Source organism: Schistocerca gregaria, chromosome 1 (genome assembly GCF_023897955.1).
Source record: "Schistocerca gregaria isolate iqSchGreg1 chromosome 1, iqSchGreg1.2, whole genome shotgun sequence".
NCBI lineage: Eukaryota > Metazoa > Arthropoda > Insecta > Orthoptera > Acrididae > Schistocerca > Schistocerca gregaria.
The window spans coordinates 1,083,710,177-1,083,725,944 of NC_064920.1; the positions used below are offsets into that span (position 1 = coordinate 1,083,710,177).

The window sequence follows — 15,768 nt, forward strand, 5'->3', positions numbered from 1 at the left end:
GAACCGCGCTACCGCTACGGTCGCAGGTTCGAATCCTGCCTCGGGCATAGACGTGTGTCTTGTCCTTAGGTTAGTTAGGAGTAAGTAGTTCTAAGTTCTAGGGGACTGATGACCTCAGATGTTAAGTCCTATAGTGTTCAGAGCCATTTTTTGTTTCAAATGAATCTCAGTCTGAGATACTTACTTTTCCTTAGGAATTAGGACGTAATATAATTTCAGCTACTAAATACGCATGTTGGTACCTCCATTCAGGAAGCAACGGGTGTGACAGAGGATGATAGTTTTCAGCTATCCTTTCCTTTTGTTGCTGTTCCGTTTTCTCATCTTGACGCGTGGCGGTGGATAAACAGCGATACATTCGCCGCCGTATGGCAAAAAATATTTTAAAAATACTTTTTTTTAAATATCTGAAATTATCAAAAAGGTACTGTTGTGCATCGATAATGTCAAAATAGTTTTTTAAAATAATGTAAATCCTTAAAAGGAGAATGAAACACTTCATTAAACGACACTGAAACTAGTAGGGAGAGTGAAATTGTGTACCAGGACATGAGATTAGGTAGAGGAATAGCTAGGATGGCAACCAGTTCACTATAAACGAGAGGCAAGAAAGGGATTAGATGTGAAATGAGGAGGGAACCTTTGTGTCTTGTGAGAAAGGGTAGGGAGGGTAGAGCATATTATTCTTGATACCACGGATAAATGTCGGGGCGGATTTTGTTTCCTGAAAAGGGGTGAACGTTGCAGTTGCGTCAGGAGATGGTGTGGAGAGTGTGTAGGTGTAGGTATTGCATTCTGAAGGATTCCAGGATAGTTAAAAAGGAAGGGAACGACAGAGCTGTTCGAATTGTTTTTCGATATGTTCAGGATATACGGCGATATTCAGCGCGAAAGAGATTAGAAGGGGATTGATGCATTTTTAAAGCACTAATCTCAACATGTCCACCTGTCTATAGGGTATCAGAGCATGAGTACCATACGTCACATCTGTCATGTTCAGCCCTTCGCCACCCCCCTCCCCCAAAAGAAAAAAAACTTTCCTAACTAACGCCAGTATCGATCAAGAAAAGGTGTTATAACATAACCACGAAGTTTTTCATTGTAGCTGAGATATTTGTCGCGAGAACCGCAGCAACTGTTGTGATATTTAAAATTTATCTTTTATTTTCGCCGTCTCAGTTCCACATTTATTCTTTTTTGGTACTACTGATTTCGGTCACAGTCAATCATCGTCAGAGCTATGAGTTGTGCAAGCAATCGACGAGACCGTATGGACCTACATATAACAAAACTGACAGTATTCTTACGTGTGCCGACTGAAAACCTCACTCTGCACTATTGCGTGCGGTTCAGTATGCATACACCAGCGTTGCGGAGATGATCAATGAACTCTAGTGGGGGTCACTAAGAGAGAGGTTTATTTTCGAAATTTCGAGAGCGTAGGTTGCAGGAAGAGCCGGGAAAGGTGTTACTTCCTCTCACATACTCTCTCGCGAATTGATCTCGAACAATAGCTTGCAAAAAAATCTCATTCACAATCTCAAGTCCACAGTTGCTCCGATACACAATTCAGGAGTGTATCAAACAACTTGTGATGCGTGTCCCGTTTATTATTGGAACAAACTGGAAAGTCTTTTTGTGTCAGGTGCAAGAAACATTTGTTGGGAAAAAGAGGCGCTAATGTATACAATTCCACTTTTGCTGATCAACTTATAATTTCCGGAACAAACAGAAATGTATGGAAGAAATTTCTTTTTTGTATAGAGAAAAGAAAGATCATAGTCTCGATGTACTCAAAGAGTTGGAGATTTTCAAGGTTATTTCTAAGATCGATGGCCTCATCCTCAATGGACAGTTACAACTGCATAACAAACATTTTTTCAATGGTTTCATTCCACTGCTCGCGGGTTTTCATTTCTCTATTTTTTACTCTATTATCTCTGTTTCTGGCTCATCATTGTCTTCGAGTCCAATAGATATGTGCTGCTTAAGCTACCTTCATGCAATTATTTCCTGGGTTTTGGGGCTGTTTGTAAAAATTTTTCTGTATCATTCTGTCTTTTACGTAATAGTAATTTCTGTAAAGCCTGGCAGGTGGCTCTGATATACTTAATCTGCTTCACTACTGAGTATTTTCAAAAGTCATTAACCTCGCTTTCTTTATGTTTCTTTTAAAATTAACTGTTCTTTTTTTCAATTATTTCTGTTGTAATGTTTCAAATGGGAACATATCATTGTCCGCGCCTGATAGGCGGCGCAACTCGTTTTGTCTTCTTGGCAGCAATGTACACCACTGGTCCGAACACTCTGATGTCCCCAGATGGGCACGCGTGGCAAAGGATACAACGTCTTATTTCACTTTTTACTTGAGCATAGCTGCTCCAAATTATGACCACTGCTTTTCAGCGTTGTAATTTATAACCTTAGTACGTCACGAAAATTGTCGTCTTGGTTGCTGTGTTTTTTATCGTACCTGATTTCCTAGGTTTTATTTTATAGGGTTCATCATAACTTCATTCTGACGAAGACACGCCAAGTAGGTGTCGAAACCTATGCCAATGTACCTACCAGTTATGTGAAACCGGTTGGCTGTGCAATCCTACGTTGAAACTAGTATACGGTTGGCGAGGAAGACGAGCCATGTTTAAAACTGGAAAATCAGAGAAATTATATGTTGTACGGAGCTTTACAAGCAATCTTCCCACTTGCCATTCGTGCATGGACCAGGGAAAGGAGGAAAGATTAAGACAGCAGAAGTACCATTCAACACACGCCGTAAGGTGTCAAAAAATTATACATATTCAGACAACACTGTGCAAGAAAAAACAGTTTCGCTGGCGGCAGCCACACGCACATGTGAACCACAGTTAGCCGGCCGCTACTGGAAGAGATGTAACGTCAAATCGATGTCTCTCTCGATGTGGTGACGAAAGTCGACAGCGGTTGACCCAATAAGCCGCGAGTTGCTCTAGTTTCTCTCACGCGCGAGTGAACCTTCGGAAATCGCTACAGAGGAAAACAGTTAAATACACTCCTGGAAATGGAAAAAAGAACACATTGACACCGGTGTGACAGACCCACCATACTTGCTCCGGACACTGCGAGAGGGCTGTACAAGCAATGATCACACGCACGGCACAGCGGACACACCAGGAACCGCGGTGTTGGCCGTCGAATGGCGCTAGCTGCGCAGCATTTGTGCACCGCCGCCGTCAGTGTCAGCCAGTTTGCCGTGGCATACGGAGCTCCATCGCAGTCTTTAACACTGGTAGCATGCCGCGACAGCGTGGACGTGAACCGTATGTGCAGTTGACGGACTTTGAGCGAGGGCGTATAGTGGGCATGCGGGAGGCCGGGTGGACGTACCGCCGAATTGCTCAACACGTGGGGCGTGAGGTCTCCACAGTACATCGATGTTGTCGCCAGTGGTCGACGGAAGGTGCACGTGCCCGTCGACCTGGGACCGGACAGCAGCGACGCACGGATGCACGCCAAGACCGTAGGATCCTACGCAGTGCTGTAGGGGACCGCACCGCCACTTCCCAGCAAATTAGGGACATTGTTGCTCCTGGGGTATCGGCGAGGACCATTCGCAACCGTCTCCATGAAGCTGGGCTACGGTCCCGCACACCGTTAGGCCGTCTTCCGGTCACGCCCCAACATCGTGCAGCCCGCCTCCAGTGGTGTCGCGACAGGCGTGAATGGAGGGACGAATGGAGACGTGTCGTCTTCAGCGATGAGAGTCGCTTCTGCCTTGGTGCCAATGATGGTCGTATGCGTGTTTGGCGCCGTGCAGGTAAGCGCCACAATCAGGACTGCATACGACCGAGGCACACAGGGCCAACACCCGGCATCATGGTGTGGGGAGCGATCTCCTACACTGGCCGTACACCTCTGGTGATCGTCGAGAGGACATTGAATAGTGCACGGTACATCCAAACCGTCATCGAACCCATCGTTCTACCATTCCTAGACCGGCAAGGGAACTTGCTGTTCCAACAGGACAATGCACGTCCGCATGTATCCCGTGCCACCCAATGTGCTCTAGAAGGTGTAAGTCAACTACCCTGGCCAGCAAGATCTCCGGATCTGTCCCCCATTGAGCATGTTTGGGACTGGATGAAGCGTCGTCTCACGCGGTCTGCACGTCCAGCACGAACGCTGGTCCAACTGAGGCGCCAGGTGGAAATGGCATGGCAAGCCGTTCCACAGGACTACATGCAGCATCTCTACGATCGTCTCCATGGGAGAATAGCAGCCTGCATTGCTGCGAAAGGTGGATATACACTGTACTACTGCCGACATTGTGCATGCTCTGTTGTCTGTGTCTATGTGCCTGTGGTTCTGCCAGTGTGATCATGTGATGTATCTGACCCCAGGAATGTGTCAATAAAGTTTCCCCTTCCTGGGACAATGAATTCACGGTGTTCTTATTTCAATTTCCAGGAGTGTAGATGAGAATCTTAATTGGAAAAGTCATATTTTGGATCTCCTAAAGGGACTAGGTTCAGCAACTTTTGCAGTCAGAATAATTGGCAATTTTGAGGATAGAGAAATTAGTAAGCTAACATACTTTGCATACTTCCACTATCTGATGTCATACGGAATAATATTCTGGGCACGCTACCAGTGTTAAAGACTGCGATGGAGCTCCGTATGCCACGGCAAACTGGCTGACACTGACGGCGGCGGTGCACAAATGCTGCGCAGCTAGCGCCATTCGACGGCCAACACCGCGGTTCCTGGTGTGTCCGCTGTGCCGCGCGTGTGATCATTGCTTGTACAGCCCTCTCGCAGTGTCCGGAGCAAGTATGGTGGGTCTGACACACCGGTGTCAATGTGTTCTTTTTTCCATTTCCAGGAGTGTATATGTACACCCAAAAACTCAGTATGCTCTAACGTGGCTACTGACTTCTTTTGATGTGTTATGTTTATTGAAGGAATTATACTTTTTGCAGCAGAAAATTGGATGGTGTTTTTTCAAAGTTCAGAGCAAGCCCATTCGCAGAAAACCAATTAATAACTTTTCCAAAGACCTCATTTGTATCATTTTCTATCGGAATTTCTTTTACTGGATTAATAATTATGCTTGTATCATCAGCAAACAGTGTCAGTTCAGCATCTTGTTTCACATAAGAAGGCAGGTCATTCACATGTATCAAGAACAGGAGGGGACCCATGATCGAACCTTGTGGAACACCTAATTTCGCACCAGTTAGATGAAGTGGCAAATTCCTTTGAATCACTTGAAGCATATAAAGCGACTTTTCGCTTCCTGTTCTGTAGATATGACTTAAACCACTCATATGCTGTTCCGTTTATACCGTGGAATTGTAATTTCTCTAACGTAATGTCATGGTTCACACAATCAAATGCTTTGGATAAGTCACAGAATATTCCTGCTACTGACATTTTACTACTTAAAGACTCTATTGTGTGGACAGTGAAATTGTATATTGCTGTCTCAGTGTAACAGCATTTCTGAAAACTGAACTGTGATTTACTAAGTATCCCATTACTGTTAAGATGGCTACATTACTTTCTTAAAGATTTTTGAAAATGCTGTAAGCAAGGATAGTGGCCGGTAATTATTGACCTCTGTGGTTTCCCCCATTTTGAGGTCTAACAATGACATATTTTAACCTGTCTGGAAAAATATCCTGAGTCAGTGATGCATTACATATGTGACTCAAAACATCAGCTGAAATTGCTCCACACTGTTTTAATAACTTGTTAGAGATGTCGTCTACTCCAACAGAACATTTATTTTTCAAAGATACTAAGAGTAACGTGCTTGTGATAAATCTTCAATGCACTGTTGGCTGGAAACGGTCTACTACCGTACATGCAAGTTTGATGCAGAAATAACGAAATACCACGAAATCCAATAGGGCGTCTCCGAAGTCTTTCATTTGTCAACTGCAGTCGACTTTCACGGTCGCATACTAAGAGTAACGTGCTTGTGATAAATCTTCAATGCGCTGTTGGCTGGAAACGGTCTACTACTGTAAATTCAAGTTTGATGCAGAAATAACGAAATACCACGAATCCAATATGGCGTCTCCGAAGTCTTTCATTTGTCAACTACAGTCGACTTTCACGGTCGCATACTAAGAGTAACGTGCTTGTGATAAATCTTCAATGCACTGTTGGCTGGAAACGGTCTACTACCGTAAATGCAAGTTTGATGCAGAAATAACGAAATACCACGAAATCCAATATGGCGTCTCCGAAGTCGTTCATTTGTCAACTGCAGTCGACTTTCACGGTCGCATACTAAGAGTAACGTGCTTGTGATAAATCTTCAATGCGCTGTTGGCTGGAAACGGTCTACTACTGTAAATTCAAGTTTGATGCAGAAATAACGAAATACCACGAATCCAATATGGCGTCTCCGAAGTCTTTCATTTGTCAACTACAGTCGACTTTCACGGTCGCATACTAAGAGTAACGTGCTTGTGATAAATCTTCAATGCACTGTTGGCTGGAAACGGTCTACTACCGTAAATGCAAGTTTGATGCAGAAATAACGAAATACCACGAAATCCAATATGGCGTCTCCGAAGTCGTTCATTTGTCAACTGCAGTCGACTTTCACGGTCGCATCGAGTGACACGTCACTTTCACGTCGCTCGAAGTGGCAATATCTTGTCTCGTCCTAGGCTGGCTGAGCTACAGCGTGGCTACGTCACAGAGAGGGGGCGTGGCCCGGCGGCGACATCTGGCGGCGACGCGCTGACGTACAGCCGCGTGGCCCGCCCCGCCCATTACAGGCGTCAGGCGGTCGCGAGCGCAATATACAGCGACCAGAGGCCACGCCACACCACAGCCGGGGCCAGGCTGGGATTAATTTCCTCCGGCCGCGTCGACCGCTGCTGACGCACGCCACTTTTTACAGCAGACAGACGGACAGGCAGGCAGCAATAAATACTACCGTCTTTAATTAGCCCCAGGCGAGAGCTGCTAGTTACACACTGTGCGAGGAGCAGATCTGCCAGCCCAGCGTTGTCTGTGTTGCGTCCTCGCGAGTCGCTCATGGTGCCTTTCGCCACGGATGTCCCCACAAAATGGAATGAAACGTGTCCCAAAATTCTACAGCAGACCGACAGCAACCGAGCGAGGTGACGCAGTGGCTAACACGCTGCACTCGCTTTCGGGAGGACGACGGTTCAATCCCGCGTCCGGCCATCCTGATTTAGGTTTTTCGTGATTTCCCTAAATGGCTCCAGACAAGTGCCGGCGTGTTTCCTTTGAAAGGGCACGGCCGACTTCCTTCCCCGTCCTTCACTAATCCGATGAGACCGATGACCTCGCTGCCTGGTCTCCTTCCTCAAACAACCCAACGCAAGACCGACATCAAAAATGTAGATCTGCAGTTTTGTGCATCTGTTCAGCAACCCTGTCGGCCGCGGTGGCCGTGCGGTTCTTGGCACTTCAGTCCGGAACCGCGTGATCGCTACGGTCGCAGGTTCGAATCCTGCCTCGGGCATGAATGTGTGTGATGTCCTTAGGTTAGTTAGGTTTAAGTAGTTGTAAGTTCTAGGGGACTGATGACCTCGGCTGTTGAGTCCCATAGTGCTCAGAGCCATTTTTTCAACAACCCTTCTTGAAAACTGGGATGACCCGTACTGTTTTCGGACCATTAGGAAAGTTACGCTCCTCCAGAGACTCAAGTAATTCGCTGCTAGAAGAGGGACAAGTTCTTTCACAAGCTTTGTCCATAATCGATATGGTATCCCGTCTGGTACACCGGGCGTTTCTCTATGAGCGATCTCGGTTGCTTTTCTATCCCTTGCTGATTTATCTGTCATTTAGTCTCTGTTGATCCATCATGGACAGAGGTCATCAGCTGGTCAACTAATTATCAATGAAATTCGCCAAAAGCCGTGTAATTGACATGTTATTTTATTTTATCTTATGAAATTTCAATCACCATTTTTCTACTCCGATTACGAAAACATTCTGTTGGCACACACCTACTTAGGGAGAAATGATCATCACGATAAAATAAGAGAAATCAGGGTTTGCACAGAAAAATTTGAGAGGTTCCGTGCCCTTTTGTGCATGTCGCCACTCATTTTCATCAATTTTATTAATGTTCTATGTCATAGCACGGTAGTAATAGACCGAATAACGCTATTGTAATGCGAGTATTTGTACTGAGAGCTCAAAAAATACTTATCACTCGATTCCTAAACATGTTGTTTTACTTCCCTGGGTGGCCTGTGCGAGGCGAGCATTGGGGGACGCCGCTCACTGCGTTTCCGGTCGGGGGCTGCACTTCCCTCAATTCTGAGGGGTTCGTTCAATAGGCTTAAGCGCCTGGCGGAACGACTTACGTCGGTCGAGTTTCGCCTATTGTATGCACGGCGAAACGACCTGCGTGACGTCTGGTTGTCGCAGCAGTTTATGTGTTTACCGTTCCGGCGCCTCTGGAACTAAGATTTCTGGCACCGACTGACTGCATTGTCCTCTTGATTTGGAGATAACTTGTGGACTGTGCCTTGCTGAGTGCGACTGTCTGCAACCGGATGGCCGGTGGTCTAGGCAGGTTGTTTTCGTAGCCAATCAGTGTCCTCAGCTGAATAGCAGAGGCATGATTGGTCAACTTAAACTGGGGCTAGTTGACGTCATAAAGCCCTGATTGAAATTGGAGGGAACGGTGGCCAGGGGTTGACACAGAGTCGCTGCACGGCGGAAGTCGGCGCCTACAGCATCAGGACGCTGCCTACAGACGACGTGCTGCAGATTTCTGTACTGGTACAGTATTTTGCGGCTCCTTCATTGCAGGACCTTATTAATTTTATACTGAATCCCTCAGCAGCAAGCGCGCTCGCTTTGCCACAAGTCCACGTTGCTTGTTTCTCCATGTGATCACATTTGAGCTCTCACTACTAATTGCGATACTGCTATATAGTCGGGGGATTAATATTTGATTCATTGGGACCTCCAGTCATTATCGTCATTCTATCGCGTCACAGAGAGTAGGAGCACCTTGTTCTCGAGCCAACTCTTATTCTCATAATATTTCAGTATACCCTGTCCTTTAACCCACTGTTTGTGTCGATAATCATGTACATTTATGTTATGATGTGCAATAAATCTCATTGTAATGTTTAATCCGCATGTCATTTCGTAGATATACGCAGAATCCCATTTCCTGTAGACTTAGAGAAAGCTTTTGACAATGGTGACTGGAATACTGTCTTTCAAATTCTGAAGGTGGCAGGGGTAAAATACAGAGAGCGAAAGGCTAATTACAATTTGTACAGAAAGCAGATCGCAGTTATAAGAGTCGAGGGACATGAAAGGGAAGCAGTGGTTGGGAAGGGAGTGAGACAGGGTTGTAGCCTCTCCCCGATGTTATTCAATCTGTATATTGAACAAGCAGTGAAGGAAACAAAAGAAAAATCCGGAGTAGGTATTAAAGTCCATGGAGAAGAAATAAAAACTTTGAGGTTCGCCGATGACATTGTAATTCTGTCAGAGACAGCAAAGGACTTGGAAAAGCAGTTGAACGGAACGGACAGTGTTTTGAAATGAGGGTATAAGATGAACGTGAACAAAAGCAAAACGAGGATAATGGAATGTAGTCGAGTTAAGTCTGGCGATGCTGAGGTAATTAGATTAGAATATGAGACCCTTAAAGTAGTAAAGGAGTTTTGCTATTCGGGGAGCAAAATAACTGATGATGGTAGAAGTAGAGAGGGTATAAAATGTAGGCTAGCAATGGCAAGGAAAGCATTTCTGAAGAAGAGAAATTTGTTAATGTCCAACATAGATTTAAGTGTCAGGAAGTCGTTTCTGAAAGTATTTGTATGGAGTGTAGCCATGTATGGAAGTGAAACGTGGACGATAAATAGCTTAGACAAGAAGAGAATAGAAACTTTCGAAATGTGGTGCTACAGAAGAATGCTGTTGATTAAGTGGATAGATCACATAACTAAAGAGGAGGTATTGAATAGAATTCAGAAGGATGCAGGCTGCAGTAGGTACTGGGAGATGAAGAATCTTGCACAGGATAGAGTAGCATGTAGAGCTGCATCAAACCAGTCTCATGACTGAAGACCACAACAACAACATTTCCTGTTCTTTATTACGGTAAAGCTCTCCTTTTTTTCTGAGTAGATTACGATTTTTATTAAATTATTGTGAGTGTGCACTCTTTATTTTACCAACTAGCAGAGTCCACCATAATTTTCTTCCGTTACCGTTGCGCAAATAACCAATTAGGTGGTATGTAAGGAGGGGTCGACTGCATGTCCACTTCTCATGTGAAATTCGTCTGAATTAAAGAGGTACAAACTGTTCTCCACCCCGGCACCTCGCAAATTTACGAGCTCGTTTTACCCGATCGCCATTCGAGAGTGGAACGGTAGAGAGACAGCTTGAAGGTGGTTCATTGAACACTGTCAGGCACTTTATTGTGAATAGCAGAGTAATCACGTAGATGTATTTTCTACCAGTTTCGGCTTTCCTCTATTGCTATCTTCAGGGCCCACGTGCATCTCTCAAACATACACGATATTGTCATACAGTGCCATATATTTCTGGATGACTTGATTGCAATCTAGTCTTCGAATGAAGCACTTGGGGTACGGTTTAGAATTCACGAAATCCGGGAATATGTGGCGCTGTATGACAACATCGTTTATTTCTGAGAGATGCGTACGGGGCCTGAAGATGACATAGTGGAATGCCTAAACTGGTCGTCAAAATAAAATGAAATAATACCTCAATTACATGGATGTTGGCGAATTTCATTGATAAATATATGTCATTTTGTCGTTCGTGTGACTTTTTAAAGGAGGAATTGTGCGATCTTCCTTTGTAAAACAGCTTTGGGAAATGACGTTTATTAGTTTTGCCTTTAGTGTGTCATCCCCCGTTTCAATGCCATTATGATTACTGACTGTCTTGAGAGATGGTTCGGTACGGTTACTGACTTAACATAAGACGAAAACTTCTTAGCATTTTTTATCAATTCGGTACATAGGAGTTTGTTTTCGAATTCGTTGAACGCTTCCCGCAAGGCCTCTCTTACGATAATTTTGGCTTTTGGTTTCTTTTCAGTTTCACCTTGATTTGTTGCTCTTTCAAAGCTTCTCGGGCGGTAGCGAAGACACTCACTTCCCGTCGCGTCTGATACGCTGTGCGGGAAGCCGTGGATGACGAAAGGAGAGCTCCGCGCGTGGCGTTCCTTCTGCTCGGCAGCCACTTGCCGTCAAAGTGTGGGACGATAGTAAAACTGGAGCGGCCTCGCTAGCTCCGTGTCTCGTGAAGGGCGGCGGGCGCCGAATTTTACAGTGGCGCCGAATTTTACTGTGTTGCTCTGGCCGGGAGGGGGGGGGGGGGGGGGGGGGGGGGAATGGTCGGGTCTGCGACCTCGCAGTAGCTTTTTATGGCGTCGCGCGCCCAACTGGTCTACCGTCGCGTCTGTGAGGGCTACACCAAAAGGCGAACTGAACTGCGCAGTGTGACAGCCGGTCCGAGGCGCAGACAACACAGTGGTCGCAATGAGCGATCTCTTGCCGGCGAGGTCGAGCTAAGACAGCGAGCATCGCACACCAGATTTCATTTCGAAAGCTATATTCCGACAAAATTATGTACTGAGTTGGTTGTGTCGTGTTGTTGTTTGGAAAGAGTCGTTTCTTTAACTTACACTACTGGCCATTACAATTGCTACATCAAGAAGAAATGCAGATGATAAACGGGTATTCATTGGACAAATATATTATACTAGAACTGACATGTGACTACATTTTCAGGCAATTTGGATGCACATAACCTGAGAAATCAGTACCCACAACAACCACCTCTGACCGTAATAACGGCCTTGATACACCTGGGCATTGAGTCATACGGAGTTTGGATGGCATGTACAGGTACAGCTGTCCATGCAGCTTCAACACGATACCACAGTTCATCAAGAGTAGTGACTGGCGTATTGTGACGAGCCAGTTGCTCGGCCGCCATTGACCGGACGTTTTCAATTGGTGAGAGATCTGGAGAATGTGTTGACCAGGGCACCAGTCGAACATTTTCTGTATCCAGAAAGGCCCCTACAGGACCTGCAACATGCGGTCGTGCATTATCCTGCTGAAATGTAGGGTTTAGCAGGGATCGAATGAAGGGCAGAGCCACGGGTCGTAACACATCTGAAATGTAACGTTCACTGTTCAAAGTGCCGTCAGTGCGAATAACAGGTGACTGAGACGTGTAACCAGTGGCACCCAGTACCATCACGCCGGGTGATTGCGCTGACGGAGTATTGCGCTGACGAATAGACGCTTCCAATGTGCGTTTACCACGATGTCGCCAAACACGGATGCGACCATCATAATGCTGTAAAGAGAACCTGGATTCATCCGAAAAAATGACGTTTTACCATTCGTGTACCTAGGTTCGTCGTTGAGTACACCATCGCAGGCGCTCCTGTCTGTGATGCAGCGTCAAGCGTAACCGCAACCATGGTCTCCAAACTGATAGTCCATGCTGCTGTAAACGTCGCCGAACTGTTCGTGCAGATGGTTAATGTCTTGCAAAATTCCAAATTTGTTGACTCAGGAATCGAGACGTGGCTACACGATCCGCTACAGCCATGCGGATGAGATGCCTGTCATCTCGACTGCTAGTGATACGAGGCCGTTGGGATCCAGCACGGCGTTCCGTGAACCCACCGATTCCATATTCTGCTAACAGTTGTTGGATCTCGACCAACGCGAGCAGCAATGTCGCGATATGATAAATCCCGCAGTCTCGATAGGCTACAATCCGACCTTTATCAAAATCGGAAACGTGGTGGTACGCATTTTTCCTCCTTACACGAGGCATCACAACTACGTTTCACCAGGCAACGCCGGTCAACTGCTGTTGATGAGTAATCGGTTGGAAACTTTCCATGTCAGCACGTTGTAGTTGTCGCCAGCTGCGGCAAGCTTGTGTGAATGCTCTGAAGAGCTAATCATTTGCATATCACAGCATCTTCTTCATGTCGATTAAATTTCGCGTCTGTAGCACGTGATCTTCGTGGTGTAGCAATTTAAATGGCGGCCAGTAGTGTAATCTGTTTCTCTTGACTTTGCTGTGGTGTCAAGATTATATTTTTCGTTAGAAGATGTACATTTTTTCGATGGCAGTCGTTATACCAACATTTCAAACACAAATGTTTCTTGCGCTATGAACAAAATAACGCGTATGATGATTTAAATGAGAGCTGGGATTATGAGTAAAATGAAATTCGAGCAAAATGAGAAATATAAATAATTAATACAATGACATGGAAGCAATTAAATCAGGGTTAATAAATAACAATAATCAAAATGACATGAACAAGGATTCCAAATCCAAAAAGACTTTCACGTAGGAAAACGAGAGGAAATAACGTATTTCATTCGATAACTAATACGGTGTTGAAATCAAATTCATTTCGATAAAGATTTAAAAGTAAAAAGGTTATATTTAAATCAATTAATTGCATAAAAATAATGATCAAGATCATTTCTATAAAGATTTAAAAATAAAAATATTCGATGTACCTGACGAGGTTCAAACCGAAAAGTTTTTGCATGGAAGGTCCGTACCTTAACCATCTTTTTTTTAAATTTCGTTTTGTTCATTGCATTTGTTCGGGGCGGATGTCTCATGACACCTGTTGAACTTCATCGTTGATCCCGTCACTCACTTTTATTGCAGAGGGCAGCCAACCCTCTTGCCGAACACGCTGAGCTGTCGTGCCAGCAACCCAACCATTAAGCTGTGCAACCAGCCTGTAAAACTTTACTATTTTTAAAGCTATACCGCGTCAGAGAAATTCCGAGGTTTCTTTCGTTATTACCAGTAAACTAGGGTCCTATACGCGGTCTCCTTTACAGATGTACCACAGATTTGTTACCGGTAGGTCCGAAGAACTAGAAGTGTTGCGGAGATGCTTCGCCGTCCGCTGTGGTAGATCGGTTCTAGGCGCTTCAGTCCGGAACTGCGCTGCTGCCACGGTTCGAATCCTGCCTCGTGCATGGATGTGTGTAATGCCTTTAGGTCCTTAGGTTTAAGTACTTCTAAGTCTAGGGGACTGATGACCTCAGATGTGCTTAGAGCCATTTGAACCATTTGTTTTGGAGATGGTTCGTGTACTCAAATGGGAATCTGGATTTCAGGCGATGTTCTTTCCCGGGAGCGCTACTGGAAAAAATTGAGGCTGAGTATAGAACGACTGTATTGCCGGCAAAGTAGATTTCACGTAAGGACTACGAGAATAAGATTAGGAGGTTAAGGCTTGTACGCAGGAGTATAGATAGTCGTTTTTTCCGTCACTCTGTTTGTGAGTAGAAGAGGAAAGCAAATCACTATCATTGGTACAGGGTATCCTTCGCCACGCACTGTACGACACCTTGCGGAGTATGTATGTAGGTATAGATGAAAATGTAGAGCGCGATTATGTGGAGGTAAAAACCACCTACATGCAATAGGTGAAGGGGTGTTGGTGAAAAAGTGCTGGCAAGGAAACGTTAACACGGAACACCGCCTGTCCAAGTGGACTTCCTGCACAATGGTTGTGCTTAGCCGATTTTTTCACAGATACTACAGGCACAATGTGCTTAAATTACTTGCTATAGAAAAAGGCTGCAACAACTCGTTCGCCCGTCGGTTATGGGCGAACTTAAACTAGTTTCTACCAAACTGAGCTCACGTATCACCTGCAACCTGGAAAAAAAATATATTATTGTGTCACTGAGACCTCCCTAGCACACGAACGGTTTGGGGTGAAAAACGGGTAATATAGAAGGTCAGGGACAACTGAAGCAGTTTTGGCCAAATCTTGCATATATAACTTATTTTACTAAATTTTTATTAACCCGGTCTCTTTCCTATCTGTTGGATGCAAATTTTGCAATTGATTTTAAACTAACGCGCTGATGAGACAGAAACTTGAAAAGTCCAAAGTACCTCATAATTGGATAGCAATGCAATATTAACTCTCTTTCTCGTCTGGTGTCTGTAACAGGGTACTTGGTGTACTGCTGCCATTTCCCCTTTCCTTGTTCTAGTAGTGGATGGTTTGCGATGTAATAAATCATGACCAGATAGAATTTTTTCTCAGTTAACGAACCATGCAATATCACCTAAATTTCTTCCGGACTGGGATTCAATCTCGTTTGCAAGGTTTATACTGCATAACTATGGATATAATAGAGCTATCCAGTCATCCTTTACAGTCTTCCGTATGTTTGTGAAATTTTTCAGTCGACTTCGAACATTTTGATGAGATTACAACAGATAAATGTGATAATGTCTCGCGAAAAGGCTGTGAAGTTAAAATAAGTCAGAATAAAAATGTTTCAGGATATTATGCCGTGGTCGAATGGATTATACGTTAAAACCCAACGTTTCGTCCCCATCTGCAGAAGGCATTTTCAAAGGGGGATCATAGCTACTTTGAATGCCAGACTGACACCCTGGCTGCCTACAGGAAAATTCTGCTTCCGAGTGCATCCGCACAGTGGCATGACGTCACATGTTTTGAATTCGTAATTGGCCATCGTCCGCTGTTGCTATCACCTCGTTGTGGAAGACTGGCATACATTTTCTGGAGCACCGGAATCCAGATGTCATTCAATTTCACGCCCTCCTCCTTCTATTAAAATTCCTGGGGTGTTTTACAATAGGAAGGAGAAGGGCGAAAACTTGAATGACACCTCCCAAGACTATCTGTAGGTCTGACAGAATGTCGTCTACTCCTGGGGCCTTGTCTCCACGGGTCTTTCAGTG

At 44.9% G+C, this 15,768-nt stretch overlaps 2 protein-coding genes across 2 annotated transcripts in view; one reads left to right on the forward strand and one right to left on the reverse strand.

Annotated features, from left to right (window-relative positions):
- Positions 1–15,768, reverse strand: part of LOC126281889 (uncharacterized) — a 1,790,734-nt gene that overhangs the window by 814,767 nt on the left and 960,199 nt on the right. The gene's annotated exons all lie outside the window — the stretch shown is intronic.
- LOC126281897 (uncharacterized) overlaps positions 1–15,768 on the forward strand; it is a 49,188-nt gene that overhangs the window by 16,113 nt on the left and 17,307 nt on the right. The window lies entirely within an intron of this gene.